At 40.8% G+C, this 17,593-nt stretch overlaps 1 protein-coding gene across 3 annotated transcripts in view; it reads left to right on the forward strand.

The window, feature by feature from the left end:
* Positions 1-13,070: 13,070 nt before the first annotated feature.
* Positions 13,071-17,593, forward strand: part of PIP5K1B (phosphatidylinositol-4-phosphate 5-kinase type 1 beta) — a 113,002-nt gene continuing 108,479 nt past the window's right edge. For 2 of the 3 annotated variants that reach the window (XM_064502800.1, XM_064502798.1), the window contains exon 1: positions 13,071-13,114. The gene's annotated coding sequence lies outside the window, so the exon portion shown is untranslated. Of the gene's footprint in view, positions 13,115-15,693; positions 16,490-17,593 lie in introns of all 3 variants that reach the window. The other variant, XM_064502799.1, reaches the window with a different exon arrangement.

Genomic DNA, 17,593 nt, shown 5'->3' on the forward strand with positions numbered 1-17,593 from the left:
CCGTGGTGGGACCGTGCAGAGGACCAGGAGGACCTGCTGGGCTGGGGTGCCTCCACGCAGGGCCCTGGCGCTTGCAGCCACCCGCTATAACAGCCCCGCTGTCCCGGGGATGCTGCGTTAGACAAAACTGCTGAACGCGGCTGTTGCTGTGGTAGCTGACTATACGGCGTCCTGACATTGCAGAGGATTTTTAAGGCATACCTTGAAGTTCACTCCCTTCCACCCAGGTTTTAGCTTGCTGGCCTCGTAAGAAATCCCTTCCTTTTTCAGGTAACAGACTACACAAATGCTATTCCAAAAACATTGTCTCCAAACAAATTAATACTTTCATGTTCTCTAAAACTATGTCACTCTTACCAGTAGTGCAGCCACTACTGACAAGTTGCAGCTCATGGCTGGGATGACAGAGCTTACCGCTTTACTGGAGGGCATTAAAAACATCAATACTGGGCGTAACACTGCATTTTTCCTCTGCTCATTTCACACCTAAGTTTCCTTTCTGTATTAGGAAAATGATGCTCCCCTTTCTGCCAAAGGTTTTTTCTGCCAGCAAAGTTGCTTTGTGGCATTCAGTACCCTGCTTCTTAATATTTGATAATTATGAGTTTTATTGAAAAATGCATTGCACAAATATCTCAGGAATACTATCTCATGTATCAACTGGTAAACTTATTCCAGAACAACAGCACATGCTGAGCACTTGGGAAATGTTATTATGACATAGAATACTTCAAATTTTCATCCAAACTCAAAAAACAAAGTACAAGCTCTTAGTATCTCAAAGCTGCATTTATTTTCATAATCAATTTCTCTTTTTCTGAGGCAGATTAAGTCTCTTCTGATGAACTCTAAATCCCCCACATTTCCTTTCCCATGCACCTGTGGAAAGAAGGGGGTAAAGGCCACCTCTTTCAAACACTTACTGTTCATAGCAGTCTCACATGCATCCCTTCACATGCTTCTCCAAATGATGTACCTGATGCTGGGGAGAGTGTGTATTTATCTCAGCGTATGGCAGTGAAATACCACTCTTTGCTTAGAAGAGCATCATTTGGGATGTTGGGATGTTTTGCTGGTATTGGTAAGTAGAGGGAAAAAAAATCTTTGAGGTTTTGTCCTCTGATGTGAACATGCAACTTCCACTCCACACTGGGAGTACCACAAATGTATCAAATACGAATACCTAACCTTTGATTTTCTGAAGAATCGATCTTAAACTTCTTCATTATGGCATGTACGCATGCCATCCCCTGGAGAATCTAAAAGTTTAGATTTAAAATGATGCTATATTACACGTGTTAAAACTTATGGTGTATGTGCATGCCATTATGAACAGGTGCCATCTAAATAACAAACAATTGTGTACCTGAATAAAAAATAAGGCATGAAAGTACGGACAAATGTTTTCCAGATCCTTCAGATGGTTTAGCAGAGAAATACATTTGATTTTGAGAACACTTCTTTGTTTTTAAACTTGAATCTGAACTTTCCCCAGATTTTAAGGAGCGCTGCTCTTTGTCTGCCCAGATCTGAGTTCAGGATCCTGGGAGAGTTCCCCAGCTGCTAAAATGCAGCTGCAGTGAAATTCACTCTATAGCAGGGAGCATATAGCATTGGTGTCATTAAGTTCCTGACTAATCATATAACTGTATAGCTCTTATATGCAGACAAATCTCATATTGAGTCATGGTACACGTTTACAATGCACAAGATAAGCGCGCTCAAGCCCTTAATCAGATAACTGGCAGCAGTCGTTCCAGCCTTTCTCATTCCTTTTGAATTTTCTTAATTTATTCGTATTTGTGTAGCTGCTTTAACTGTCTTATGTAAGACATGGACATTCAGAAATAAACTTTTATGTCCTGTGTCATTTTAGTTTGAAATTCGTAACAATAGCTGCCCAGTAGTGGAGGTATGAAACAGTAGGTTGAAATCATCCCAGCTTCTCTGCACTTGAGGAGTTGTGGAAGGGATGCAATATATTATGGACAGCAAGCACAGAGATATACCGCTTCTGCTTTTCTTCTTCCCTGTTGATGTACCTATACTTCTTTTTTCTTTATGTCTCTCCACCGCTTCTTCTACTTCCATTTTGTTTTACTGAATACTATTTTATCTCTCATTTATTTGCTTAACCTCCCCTGTCAATTTTCATTTTGTTTCTATCACAGTTGCATCAAATGCTTATGTTCCATACCACAAAATGTGGGTTAATGATTTAAAACGTAAAACTGAAACACGGACAAATGACTTATTTCATTCTCTTTTTAAGTAACAGCTCATGAAAACTCTTCCATTTTAACATTCTTTTCCTAAGGAGAAAAATCAATAAGAAAAGAGAAAAGAAGAAAAATAATAGTTCTTATTTGTAAACTTCAAGATACTGTGTACATATTTTAAACAAATGAGTCACTTGTCAAAAGGCTTTTTGTAAGGTGAGTGAGCTTTTTAAATGGTCCTAGGCCCAGTTTTCCTTGTGTCTGTTCCAGGCATTACTCTAGCAGAGAGGTGATGGGAGCATACGAGGAGCAACTGGGCCTCTTACGGAATAAAAGGGTGGCCTAACTCACTGGATGCAGTGCCTTAAAAGGTTAGAAGACTTGAATGGCTGCCCTAAATTAGATGCTTAATGAAGGGAGGATGTGGCTTACCTCTCTTCCCAGAAGATTTCTTAGACAGCTTGTGCCAATGAAATATGGGTAAAAAACAGCTTGTTAGGCAGGAGACTGTTGAGGAGGTTCAACTAAGAGTCTTACTTTAGTGGTTGTGAAACTGCATGAGGCTGCACTGATAAAGTGATGATTCGTTATTTAATATTTCCTTTAAAAAGTGGCATTGCATGTAGCCTGAGGAGAAATAGAGCTTCTGCAAGAACAGCTAGGAAGTTCTTGACGTGTTTTCTGCTTCATGTGTAGGCACTGTTGCTTCTGCACTCTGATAGAGATAAAACGGGGATGATGCTGTTTCTGACCTTTCTAAATATCCTTAAACAATGCTTGCATATTCTGAGTTCTCAGCTGAAGGCTGCTTGAAAACTTGGCTACTGACATCAAATTATTTAGAAAGAGCTGTTGCATTAATTTTTATCTTTCATCAGCTCTGCACTCAGAGACTTAATAACTTTGATTTAATTAAAAATTATTTTCCCCCAAACTCCTCTAAAGCATACTTTCTCCATCCTTTCTCAATGTAAAATCCACATCTATACACTGCCTGATGTTTCTGCATATGGTTTCTTCTTAACCTGATTCCAAAAGGTCTTTTCCCAACATACAAATCCATATGCACACATTTTTATGGTCCTGTGACATTCCTTTGTCATCCTTACTCTTAATTCCATTGACCAGAAATCTTGGGAACCAAAGAGGCCAGGGCTTAGTAATAGGATATAATTTCTTTCTGGGTCAGTAGTTCAAATCTGCTCCTCCACACATAACAGCTTTTGGTTACTACAGGAATGGATGCTGGTTGCCTTCATTCTGGTTCTTGTTGTAAAGATGATGTATTACAAACTCCTAGTCCTTGGTCTCAGTTTAAATGATTGATATCATTAATCACAATCCCTGGCAATGACAGCACTTGGACTGTGGCACACGTCTGCTCTGACTCCTTCTTTAACGTATCATCTTTTCTGGGTAAATAAAAAATTCAACTTTGCAATACTTTGGGTATAATCAGCAGATACCTTCAGTTCTAATCATCAAATAATGGCAACTTTGGTCCATCATTTTTCTGAAATTACCTATGCATGAAATTGTAACAAATGGAAACTTACTGAGTGCTTAATTTGCAATCTTTGTAAATTTAGCCTTCAAAGACTTATTTGATGACTAATATCTGTCACAGAAGAGGGTTGGGGGTGGAAGAAAACTGTATTTATAGCTTTTAGTAATTGGTGTCCATATTTCTGTATCCAAGACTTTTGGCAGTGCCAGACTCTGCAATAGTGCTAAATGCTGGATTTGCATTTGAGTCTCTGATTCATCTTAAAGATAGGTAAAAAGCTTGGCTACTAATCAACTGTAGTTTATATTGATTGTAGCGTATTGATTGCAGTTTAGAGTTGCTAAATTTATATTATCTTTTTGGTAGTGTCATAGAACTTCATTACCTTTTGGGGTTGGTTGTACCAAAATAATCGAGGATTTTGCTATCGATTTCAGTAGCAGCAGGATCCACTCCTCACCAGGCTGAAACTGCTGACAAGGACAATAATGATCTTTCCAGTTTTCCCAAATCTTTTTTTTCTTAAAGAGAAGTTCCTTCTCCTTTGCAACAAATGCTGTGGCATATAACATTGCTCCAACCACACACCCTTGACACTCACCAGAAAACTTGGCAGACACAGAGTTTGCTGAGCCAGGCTTTCCAGGAATTCGGTAGCACACCACACATGTTAACCTCCACCAAAAATGCTCTATCCACTGAACAAACTGCTTACTCAAAATGTGTTAGATTGCACTGTGAATACGAGAAGATAACATTTTTATTGAACAGGTTAATGCAATACAAACACAATTAGGAACTGGAGGTTACCAACAGTCATAATAATAATTTCATAATCACTGTGAAATAACTTTTGATGAGGCCAAAGCAACAGTCCAAAGCACAGGCTTACTTAAGCAATTGTTTTCTATAACACAGAGTGCACGTAAATAAAAGTTTATGATAGTCCTCCAACTCTAGGTATTGTTTTTACCCTCAGTTGAGTGTTTAGGGTAAGGTTTTATGGCTGTGCTAAAGGACAATCATAAAAATATTTAACAAATGACTATTTTTAATCATTCAAAGTTGTTAAGTATGTGTTTCAGGAATACTAACAGATTAAATATTTACTACCTAGAATCATACTGGGAAGAATTACAGATACTTCATGATAATGAATATTATATATATAACTTCTCTTTGATATTTTCATTTGTCATGAAAATCAATACTGTCATATTGACTGTCCAACATGAAATCATCATAGCATCAGGCTCAGTGATATCTTAAAAAACACAAATCGAAATGATCATTTGCAAAACTCTGAAAATATCTTAGAAGAACCTGACACTCCAAAATACACTGCAGTAAATTTGTAGACTTCAAGAAAGACTAGATTCTCGTTGCCTTCATCACTACAGAATTGAGGGTAAAATATCTCTTCCCTTTCCTAAGTAGATCAGATTTAGCTAGCATGAAATTGCTGGTATATTTAAACAAGTAAATATTGGATTTGAATCTACAGCAATATGGAATTAAAAAAAGTAAACAAATTTATATATAACTTAAAAAAAAAAGAAAGAAAACCAGAATAGACATTGTCAAGTACCTCTCAGGTATCACACTGCTTTTTTTTATTATTTATAGGCTTAAAATCTGTTGAACTGAATTTAAAATAATCAGTCTTCCTATGGATTTCAGTAGCTAAACAGGCTAACTGGTCTGTTTAATGTTTTTAATTATTTCAAGGGTAAGCAACTCAAAATTTCTCTATAGCCCTGGGAATACAATCAACAGTGCAGAAGAACTTAGTGGTAAGTACATCCAAAAAGGTTAAATGATCAGTTCGTGTTCATTGTCCAATTTGAATTAAAAAAAAAAATCAGAGCAAAAAGATGATGCAGAACCTGAACGAAAAGATTCCATGAGATCTTGATATACATATTTCTTACTACAGATTTACCAATCCCACATATGCAAAGCTGCACACTTTCCAACTTCAGATCACGGCATTTAAAGTAATAAAGTATTGCGGGTTCTCTTTGCCTTCAGGAAGAACACGGGTGCTGCATCCTTGCAACTTGGCCTCACAGCAGTATGGGCAAGAAAGTCCTCTGCTTGCATTAATTCCACCTTTCATAAAGTGCCTGATGTTTAGAAGCTGGGAATTTTAAGAGAAATGTTTATGTCTTACGTTAAATGGAAGCTTGCAACCCCTTTTTAATAATAAAAGTTAGCATTTTGACTTCTGATTATTAGCATCACTTTAGGTGACAAAGTGAAATACTGACAGGAAGTTGTTGCAAAGTGCAGCACTTAAGTAAGAGAGTCACTGTGAAAGAACTCCTGCCTAGTTCCCATTTTACTGCTGATCATAGCCCCACCCAGAAAGCCAACGAGGTGTATGATATTTAAGTAAAACAAATAAACTTGCACACATTTAACCTATTAGAGAAGAGAATATCTGTGTTCAGCAGAAAAATCAGCAGAAGTTGAGGGAAATCACAACATCCAGCTTTGAGAAAACTCTGTTTGGGCAAATGAAAGCAAAATCTGAAATACCTGATAAATATTTAGGGATAAAAACAGCATGCAAGGAAAACTGATGAGAATGAAGGTATCAAATGAAAAACACTGAAAGTAAAGGATAGGAAAAAGAATGAAAATGGAAGTCATTGGAAAAACTGAAAATTGATTATTAATATGGGAGAAAAACAGTGGAGTAAGTCTTTCAAAGTTTTGTGTGTATCTTTGGAAGTTTTCCTACAGAGAATTAAGTATTAAATGCTGCATGTGGGAGTGGGAGTGTGGTTTTGTTTCAAAGACTTCTCTTCCGTTTGCAGCAACCACAAAGATTAACCCATTTTCTGTTTCATAAGAGCAGTTACATTTCAAAAGAGAAAGGTCAAGACCCTAGCGGCATCTATGCTGAGAAGCTCAGCATTACTGCAGCCTCACTGAACACAGGCAATACGCTCACTGTGGTCTATCAAAACAAGTGATATAGCTATGGGACCTGTACTTATTAGCTAGATCTTAGGTTTTTCACCACCACTGTAGAAATCCGTCTTCACTCTGCTGGAAAAAGGACATCTTTGGCATTACTCACATACATAACCTCTTGCAAATTCAGGCTTTTGCGATGCAATCCTGTCTAACTCAATAGCAAAGTCTGGATTGATCTGGATTGGCAAGATTACTAAAATGAATAAATTTGGAATATTTGATCATAATGACAACCTTATTCCTCATGGACAATGATGAATATTGTTTGGAATATTTCTGCAATTCCATGCACATTAGACCCTTCCTCTCCGTGAGGAACCCACAGCAAGCCAGTGGGGCTGTATGAAGAAACAAGCAAACAACTGTACCAATGAGCTCCAAAGCTTCATCATACATTAGTATGCAGCAGAAGCCTCCCTTCCATTGCTAACAGAACTCAACCACAGTTACAGTGACTTCACTAGGAAAAAAACTTGCAGGGGCAAAGTGTCCTTGCCCTGAGCTATATAGGGACACTTAAACTCTCAGTTGGATGTGTCTACGTATGTATTAATAGGAGATACTGGGCAGAAAGATGAGAACCTTACCAAAAAAACACCCCACAACTACTATAACCAAGCCAATAGCAAGTGAGAGACTGTTTAGCCTAAGAAAGTCAGGAACCTCAACAAAATTAAGCAGGTTTTTCCCATGAAGAGGAGAAATGCATACCTATAGGCTAAAGAAACACATCTTTTCTGTTCCTTACCAATTTTCTTTAGGATGATTTCCCTCCTAGAGAAATCCAAGAGCCTTGGCTGCTCTTTCCTCTTGATGGTGTAATTCACATAAAGTGAAAACAGTTTTTCTTTAGTGCATAAAGAACTCTAATGAGGTTTGAAAGTCAAGAATACGATCCTCTTATATTGTTGCTCTCACATCTCTGAAATAAATGGAGGAAACGTGTGGGTTCCTTCAGAGACAGGTTTTTTTTTGGAGGAAAGGGTCATGAGCATCCAGCTCTTACAGAAATGCAAGATCTGTACCCCATCAAATTTCCCTGTTCCCTTCTTCAAATTCTTCTTCGTATAATGACCCATCTTCAATTTTAAGCCACAAAAAGATGAAGTGAATTCATGAGTGTAACAAACTCCCAAGAAGGGAAAAAATTTTGGAGCTGTTTTTCCCATTTCCATACATTCAACAAATAACTGCTTGCTTAATGTCTTAAAGTTGGACCTAAATAATGTCTGAATACTGATAACACAGAGCAGCTCAGCAGAGCTGTTGAAACAGAAATGCTCTGTAGCAAAACTAGTAGATTAAAGAGAAAATTTTATTCTAACATCATCTTATGTAAAAGTGTTTTTAGGAGATATGCCATCAAAAGTATGACAAATTTTAACAACTATTTGATATGTGCAACTCAGGAATGCACAGTCCAAATGGGACTATCTATAGCCCTTTACCAAGCTCCACACAGAAACACTTCTTCCGCACAGTGCTCATGAGCTTCAACAGCACTCTGTCCAGACTTCAAGACCTGAATGCAGAGAGCTCACTGAAGGACAGAGTTCTCTTGTAAACATTTTGGAATATCATGACAGATGTCTTACTTCTCTGTAATTACAGATTTTCCAGATGTATCTTTTTGCTGATTAGAAACAGAAGAATATTCAGACACTCAAATTCAGACAACAAAAATTCTCCCACATATGGTGTTTTTGAGGGTAGAGGAAGAGAGGAAATTCTGAAGTCTTACAAGTTTCTGTTTTGCATGCTTCTGTTTTTGTTTGTTCTTTATTTTGCTTACTATTTTGTTCAGGTTGTTGCTTTTGTGAAGGGAGACAATTATTAAAACTTTTCTTAGCATTTTCCACTAACAGAAAATTCACTGTAGTACTTGCTTACTCATGTCAGTCTTAGAAAAATCAGCTTATTAACTATTGAGTGTTTGCTTGAATTGCTTACACACAGCCTAATGCAGCACCTCATGCAGTGTTGGAAAGTCAAGGGTCCACACAGCTATCACCATTTAGAGATAGTGGCACTTGTGCTCAAAGGGATTGCTTATGCAGCCCAAGCTGTTAGGCATGTTAGTATGGCTCTTTGTATGGGCTAATTAAGTTGCTAATGCACCTGTGTTGCTTCTAGTACCAGAGTTCACCTAAGTATATCTGCACAGCACTGCACTGTGCTGTATAAACGGGCCTTAGGAGCTGACAAGGCACAGGAGTATTGATTACCAGCATTTGCTCCTCCATATGGTGGTATGATACTGTAATAGAAAAGGTAGCATGTTGAAACTCTCCTCCTGTGCAGTTATGAAGGCACGTGACTAGAAAAACATGTGGGCTTGTTCTTTACCTCTATCCAGGAGAGGAGGCCCCTCAGAGTTTAGAGCTCCTGTTTAGTTAGGGAATAAAAACATATTTGCTATACTTGCCACAAAGCACTCATGACCACACTTTCAAAAGACTTCTGAAATGTATACATATAAAATTTGCACATAACTGTTTGCACATGCAAAAGCTAGATGTAAGTTTTTCTTTTGAAATATTAAAGTTATCACACTGATACAATAACACAGTTCTGCATGCTTTTAGAAACTGAATTCTCTATCCTCTCCAGTGATGTATGTGAGCACAGCTCTACAACCATGCTCAGAGCACTTCAAGAGAAGGATTTTGTCAGTAAACCAGAGCACTGAAGCTCTTTGAAAACGTGCTGCACTTCATGGTTAAACTCCCTAACATCAGTCCTGAGTACATATTCCTCTCAAGAACATGAGACACTCTTTAAAATGAAAAACATAAAACTGCACAGAAAGACAAGAAAAAATAGTTGATTATCTCAGCGGGCAAAATCCCAAGCATGGGAGAGGGCATCTCTCTGTGAGCATTTAGATTTCCCTGAAAAAAGGATCTTGCTCAGCCAGATAATGAACTGGGAGTTTTGTAGGGTTAAGTACCAGCTCTGCTGTCAGAGGCACGGGTGACATGCACTGTAAGATCAGTTCACTTAGATTCAGTACCACAAAGAGAAGGTATAGCTTTCAGAAGGAGAAAGCCAGGAAAGGAAGAAGTCAGGAGGACACATGCTAGTACCTGCATTTTCATTTGTTTTGTGTAATTCTTGCTTTTGTAAAACTTAAAGGTGCACACATCTAGATTAGTTTTTGTTCAAAGGAAATTTTCTTCTTCCAGGTTGCTTCAGATACTCCAAAACCAGTTTATTGTAAATCAGCTAATGTACTATTATCAAACATATGCAATTTTTATAAATCCAATCTCAGTTTAAGATCTCACATCTTAAAAGGGGGGAATTGAAATCATTCTTTTATCTAAAATTACAACTGTTGAGTAATTTCAGTGGTTATTTTAAAGGGTATGAAACTAGGAGACTAAGGAATAAAAAAGTTCAGCTGACATTTGCTCTAGTACACTTCACTAGTTTCTTTCCCTTCACTGAGGTTTTATGCCAAGTATGCATCCATGTCCTCTAAAGAATAAAATCAATATGAAAAGATAATGCTATTTTCCAACTTTTTCCATGACCGTTCTCCCCAGACATTTAATAACTTGAGATACCTTTCCTTAACTAGGGAATAGAATCAATGTTGTCTAATTTTTGACAGCTTTGAGAGAGCAACACAGCTCAGTTTCTGAGTGAACATGTGGCAAAAGTTAATATAGTTGCCAGTATTTTGCATGCTTTCTGGTTGGCAGTGCTGATATCTTAACCGGCCCAGATGCTTCCCCCTCTTTCACTTTTTAAAATTAGCAAGGACTTTAAAAAGCAAGGATTTGCTGATGGCTAAGAGGGTGGAGGCATGGATGAGGAATCCAAAAAGAGTGAATTTATTTGTAAACTTGGCTGGATTACAGGAAGTGATGCAAGGAGTTAGTTTCCTATATATCATTGGTTCCAGAAAAGTGCATCAGTTCTTTTCAGAATAATAGGACTAATAGTACAAGTATCTAATTTTTTTTCTTAGGAAGGCCTCAGGATAACTGATTTGTCAATTTGCAGCCTGGATTTATCTAATTACCACAGCTAATGTGAATATCTGCATGAGGAGCTCTTTGGTTTCTAGAGCAGAGCTGAGCTCCTAGTTTTGCTCAATTATCTCAGTTGCTTGTGGAGCAGCAGAAGAAGGGAAGAACATGAACAACCAGCTCTTAGCTACCAAGGACTTGTGCTTTCCTAGAAGTAATCATCAGAAATCTAGGTAATCCTTACAGAACACTGTCTGCTTTCATAAAAGTGTCCAGGGCCCTGTTATAGGGCTTTCTTTCCTATCCTTGTTTCCAGCGAACGAAACTCGGGCTTAGTGTTCATCTGTTGATACACCAGAGCCCACATCTCCTTGACAGTACATAAGAATACAAGAAGTTCATGATGACTGCAATTACTGAATGGAAAGGAAGAACTCAATGTTTGGGCAAGTAAAAGACACCAATAAGTTTGCAAATTTAAGTTTGAATTCCCTGGGAAGTGCATCTTCATTGAGAATGCTTAATGTCATTTTAATACATATCTTTTATATGTATTTTCATAAGCTGATTAAATCAGAAGTACTGGAATACAGTTTTTGTTTAAATATATCCTTCCAGACTCTTCAGTGAAATACATAGTGGGACAGGATGTTTCTGAACATATCAGAGAGCACAGAATTACTTATTTTAATTAAGAGAAGAAATAGAACACTTTGTAGTTCTATATATGTTTCTAGGGGAAAAAAAATCCTCTCCAAATTAACATATCGTAGAATTGTTGTTCTTCAAAAGCCCGTTGAGTCTTTACTCTTGCATAAATCATGATCTAGAGAGAAGCTTTTGACGCAGAAGGCTTCGGTTACCCACTCCTAATCAGGAGGCTCTAAGTGGCCCCTTCTGCATTTTCAGACTTCTGGAAATTCTTTCTCAGCTTCTGTTTTTGAATGCTGAGAAAAGTAAAGCTTCCTACATGAGACTTTCTTTTAAAATTTGGCCTATGTTTACTGCCTATGGAAAGCCACAGGAATGTAAAAGTGAAATTATGAATGTGGGCCTGCAATACTACCAAGCATGATGCTGGACTCTGTATGCTGAGCTCTTTCACTTGAGTGTAGTAGCTTGAATCAGCACTGATCTCCCTCCTTTATTACAGACTATTAGATCTCGCGTAAGCATCCCGCGGTGACTGAGCTGCCTACACAGCCATCCTCACACAAATGCTGTGACGGCGTGAAGGTGCAATACACCATTTCAATGTTCTGCATTGGCAAAAACAGTTAGCTGCAATTACAGACAGTTCCAGGAACATTCATCCCAGATCTGCGCACCACCGATGCTCCTGCTAGTACAAACTTGGACTGGCTCAGGCAGAAAACGCAATTGCGCTTCCGTCCCACCCAGTCAGGAACGTATGCTGCTGTGGAAGGAAAGGTATCACATCCAGCAATAAGTTCATCAGCATAAAGCTAAGCCATATAAACTGTCTGGAGGAGTTTGAACTGGCAGAGTGAGTTTATACCAGATCAGCACTCTGCCACAACACTTCTGACCTGGAACTAAGGGTCTTAAAACTGAGTTTAGTGTATTGTCAATACATGGCTTCAGCCATCCATTTATAAAGCCAAATAGTAGTACTTTTATCAGACATTCTGTAGAAGAATTTCATAGGCTATGAGATGCTTTGATATTTTGGAAAATATGGACATTCTGCATAAATACTGCCATCAATTCCATCTCACAGCTGTTACTTGATGAACACTTTGGACCACCGCTACAGCTGCAGATTTTATGCAGTTACCTAACTGGCTCATATAATGTAAGCAGCATAATGTGTTAGCATGGGATGCAGCGCAGAGCAAGCTACTGCAAGGAGCACTGCAGAAAATTGCAAGAACTCTGTGACCGCAGCTAGTGGCAGCTCTGATCAGGACAGTTCGTGTGTCCCTGTAGTATGCTTCGGTCAGACCCCAGGTCATTTAGCTACCGCCCAAGCAGCGTGAGAAGGAAGTGGTCATCGAGATCAGTAACTTCTCACTTACTGACAACTTTTTTACATAAAAGGCATGTTTGGGTACCTGGGCGCAGCAGCACCTTGGGGTACCCACAGGTGCCTTTAGGCACCCGTTTCGTTTGGCACGAAGACGGAGGAAGCTCCCTCCTCTTTTAGGATTCCTCTTTGCAGAACCGGGAATTGGAGGTTCGGCCTCCCTTCCTCCAGGGCCGGGGACTCAGCGCTGCTCCGTCTCCACGACGAAGGGCAGCGCAGCGCCCACCACCGCGGCACCGCTCTGCTCCCGGGCGCCGGGGGGGCGGGGCGCCGCGCGGGGGGGCGGGGCGAGGGGCAGGGGGCGGGGCCGGGGCGGCGGCCGCGCGCTGCCGCCGCCGCGCTGTGCCGCCGCCGCTGCCGCCGCGCACGGGGGCTGGAGGTGAGCGCGCTGCCGCCGCGGGGCCGGGGCCGGGGCGGCGGGGGCTGCGCGGAGCCGGGACGCGCCTGAGGCTGCCGCCAGCCCCGCCGGGGCGAGCTCGCCGGCGGGCAGGGCAGAGATACACACATACGTGTGTGTATATATATATATATACGTGTATATATATATGTATGCTCGTATATGTGCACGCGTATACAGGTTTTATCTCTTTTTCTCCCCCCCCCCCCATGGGCTGGAAGGTCTCGGCGAGGAGGCTCGCTGCCCGGTTTGGTGATTTTTATGTATTTATTTATTATTTATTTATTTATTTATTCCGCCGTGCGGTAGCGGGGAGCGGGCGCGGTGCGCGGAGCGCGGTCTGGCGCGCAGGGCGAGCCGGCGCTGCTGCGGGCGAGCGGGACAGCTCAGCTCAGCTCAGCCCAGCCCAGCCCAGCTCAGCCCAGCCCAGCGCCGCGGAGGTGTTTGCGGGAGCAGCGGCGTGAATTTTTTCGTTATTTCTCTGCCTCTGAAAGGACTGGGGTGGGTTGAGGCGTTTCTGTTCACGAGACTTAATTTTGCTGAATAATGTCCTGGAGGAGGAAACTGTTGGGTAAACTTACCTTTTGGTGCCGTGGGGCGGCTTTCCTGAAACAGCCGAGTTCCCAATGCACTGTTCAGGCGGTTGAGCTTTTTCCTCCGTTCTTTTTAATGTGACTTCTTTATAACTGACCTGTTAGTATTTGTTGTTGCTTAGGAAAAATCTATGGAGATTTTACTTTCAGTCTGCTAAAGGAAATGTAAATGTGCGTCTCATGTTCCTTCTAGAAGAATATTGTTTAAGATGAAGAAACACAGGTTTTGCTCACTTTCTGTTTTAGTAGAGAATTATGTATTTACATAATGTTTTGTGCTGGCATTCAGACAACGTAAGGTGGAGGAGGGGGCTCAGATCGAAAGAAAAAAACAGATAAACTCTTCTTAAACTGAACCTAGTATAAGGAGCACTGGCAGTTTGCAAGTTCACAAAAGTCTGTTGTAACACGCAGTGGTTTTTTAAAGCTAAGCATAAATTTATTAGGATATTTGTCCTATGGCTTATTATGGTGCAGAAGCTTTTTATTAGAATTCATTAAATGGTCTCTCAAACTTCTTTGATCTTCAAAGCAGAGAATACATAGTCTGATGAATGGCTGATAGAGTTGCTACTCTGGCTCTTTCAGAACTTAAGAAAAAGTCTTAATTCTAAATTTGTCACATCTCTTCCTCCATCCCAGTACTTTCTCCCATCTCTAATGAACTCTGCTGCCATGTAGCCATCTCAGAAAGTGATTCATGGGGGGGGGGGGGGGGGAAGCTTCAATAGGTAAATACCTGTTTTGTTTTTAAAGGTCTGCTTCTGATAATGTATCTAGGAAAAGTTAGGTGTGCATATATTTTACTGTATTTCCTCTTCCCCTCCCTGGGTTAGATAGGCATAGAGTGCAAAAATCAGTGTACCAAGTTGAAGGATTGATCCTTAAACTATTTAAAAACAGTGTGAGGTTTCCCTCACAGAGTTCAGCTGGTGCTGGTTTAGACCTGCGGTCTTTTATTTGCGTATTTAGGTCTGACTGGTATCAGGAGAATGGAAGCACGTGCTTAGAAGTAAGTGCATGCTCACATGGTTTGCTGTAAGAGTGCGTGTTTATGGAATAGGCTTAAAGAAGTGCTTCTTATCTAGTCTGTGTGTTGTTTAGGAAAACTTTTTTTGTTTTCCTTTTGACGCCAGCAGGATGAGCTAGAAGCTATGAAACTGCTTTCTCTGTGACTTGCACAGTGTGGTGCACGTAGGAGCTTGCGTGCTGTCTCCAGCAGCTCCACGCATACAGCACCCACTCCACGTGTTCGCGTCCGTGTAACCCAGCACACCGAGTGTTTTGGCATCCTCGGGGAGTTTAGGGCAGAAGCTGGCAATCGCCCTTCTTTAGGGCGCGACCAGCTGTTGGTAAGGTGCTGCCTCTCCTCCTGCCCCAGCTCCCATGGGGTTTCCAAGCTGCCGGCAGGGTTTCTGCATGGTTTTTGGCGCCGGGAGCACAGCGCTGCGCTGTCAGCTACTGAGGGCGTAAGTACAGCCTGGTGCAGCGGTGGCAGTGCGTGCGCGGCTCGTTCCTTGCCGTGTGAACGTCTCGTTGCTCCTGGTTGTTACGTGGTGCTGCGGGTGAAACTTGCATGCTGCAGAAGCTAAAAAGCCAACTTCACTGCTTGGACAGAATAAAATAAAGTGCAGAATAAACAAAAATGAACTAAATAAAAAGTGCACTTAGAAGCATATAGGTGAGCAGTTTGGTGTATGTTGTAGATATTCAGAATGCCACAGAGCTTAGCATTGAATGAGGAAATCCGCACAAGTTAAATTCAATAAAATGCTTTTCTAAAATAAGTGCCGCTGACAGTGCTAGACAGGGATTGAGAAGAGGGTACATTGTACCTTCCCGGCCAACCCGTGCTATGTGAGCATTCCTCATCTGCTTGGTGTAATTTGTGATTGAATCCATCTTGTGTTGTGTTGCTTGCTGTGGGCCCAAACCACTGACATTCTGAATTTTATCTTCCCTAAATAGATCAAGTGTCTGATTTGTCATCGCAGATTCCTGCTGTGGTTATGAGGTCATGCATCTTGTCTTATTCTTCACGTTTGTACAACCCACAAACAGCTTTTTCTCCTTCTTTGGGGCAAGAAACTGCAACTACTTCCTCTGTGAGCTGGAAATCCAAATCTTTACCTTCCCTCTTCATTCTCCAGTTGTGAACTAGAAAACCATATGAACCTGTTGCAAGCTACTTATCTACCATTTTCCTGTTAACTAGTTTTGCAGCAAGGAGGAGTTTTTATTTGTAATCAACAAAGTAGGCAAAAGTTGAAGGTACTGGAAGTGTCCTTGTGTGTCTTCACCATCATCTGGGTCTGCTTGTTTTTTGTATTTTGAAATACGAAATTTTTACGCTTTAATAGTAAGCCAGCATTAGTTTCTTCAGTGTGTTACAGCAATGACCTGCATCCTAGTCAAAATACAAGAAGTTCTCTATAAAATCCTGACTGTGTGGTGTCGTGTGTGTGCATAGTCATAGTACACTTCTGTCAAGTAGAGCAAGTGCTGGATGACACTGTGTAATTAACAGTGCTCATTTTTATAGTTAGCTCTGTCTTTGAGACTCATGTCATATGGTATTACATACTGCTCACCACCTTGGGATTCGTACTCCTTGTTTTTGATGTTACTCTTACTGCAGTATTTGAAGTTCTATAGAAAGTGCTGTATCATTTAAAGTGTCCCTTTGAGCTGGAGGAACGTCCATACTACAAAGAGCAGCGCTGAGACACAGAGGATGGAAGATTCACCTAATGCTGTGTAAGAAGTATGTGTCCACTGGTCACAGTCCAGTGTTAATAATATTGATTCTTTTATCCTCTCCTAGAGTATAATTCACTGTGACTCGTGAAACTCGTCATGAGTGAAGCGTCAGTGATCTGGAATCTGGTTCCGCTTGGCTCGTTTTGCCTCTGTACACACTTCCTGAGCTGCAGTTTTCTGGCACATGAAAATATAAGTCAGAAGGCCTACCTTAGCCCTTTGGATACAGCTGCAAGTGGGTGGCTTGGAATGATGTTAAGTGTGATGGTCACAAATACAGAGATGGTTTGATTGCACAAATAGTTAATAAGTTGAATATTATTCCACACTAGGATTGTAGCTGTAATTTCCAAATGCAGTTATTAAGTCATGTCTGCAACTCCAGAAACACAGGGCCCTATCATTTGAACTGAAGGAAACTGCTAGCAATTAAGTTTGTAGTTTGACGAGCAGTGTAATTGAGTGGGATGTTGCCTTCAGCACCAAAGCTGACTTAAAATATCGCCACTCTTGTGGCAGTTTGCCACTTTTTTGGCTGTGGTTGCACAAGTGTTGGTGAGGCTCTGTGGCAAAATTGGATCACAGAAATGATCTGAGTTAAATATAACTTTGCAAGAACAAAAAAAATTAATGTGGAAGGAAGATGGTTTCAGCACAGTCTTTCACTGATGCATTTTGCTGGCATAGCCATTTGTAGAGTTGTGCTACGAAACTGAGGGGATATGTGACCTGCATTGAGGAGGTGGAGTTAGCAGATGGAGACCTTTTATCTTCTTCTGCTCTTAAGAAAACCATAGTGAGGTTGCTGTCAGTGTTCTGCTGTCCCAGCCAAGAGGGGAAAATGCACTTGCTTCTACCAGCCGTTGTCCACGCTGTGTTCCCAGTCTGCATCCTAGGCTTGGTCTACATCTTGCTTCTTGCTCGCTGTACCTTTTGGGGCTTTATCTTGTGTTGATGAGAGTTGTGGTGTGACAAAGCCCATGGCAGAGCTGTGTCCGCTAAGGTGGGGGAGCAGCCAAGGCTGTCCGTGGGCTGTTTTGTATCCAACACCTCCTGTCCCCCTCCATCTGGGAAAGCCGTTTGCTTTCTTTTCCTGCTGAGCTGGTTT

This window comes from Dromaius novaehollandiae, chromosome Z, assembly GCF_036370855.1.
Source record: "Dromaius novaehollandiae isolate bDroNov1 chromosome Z, bDroNov1.hap1, whole genome shotgun sequence".
In the NCBI taxonomy this organism is placed as follows: Eukaryota; Metazoa; Chordata; class Aves; order Casuariiformes; family Dromaiidae; genus Dromaius; species Dromaius novaehollandiae.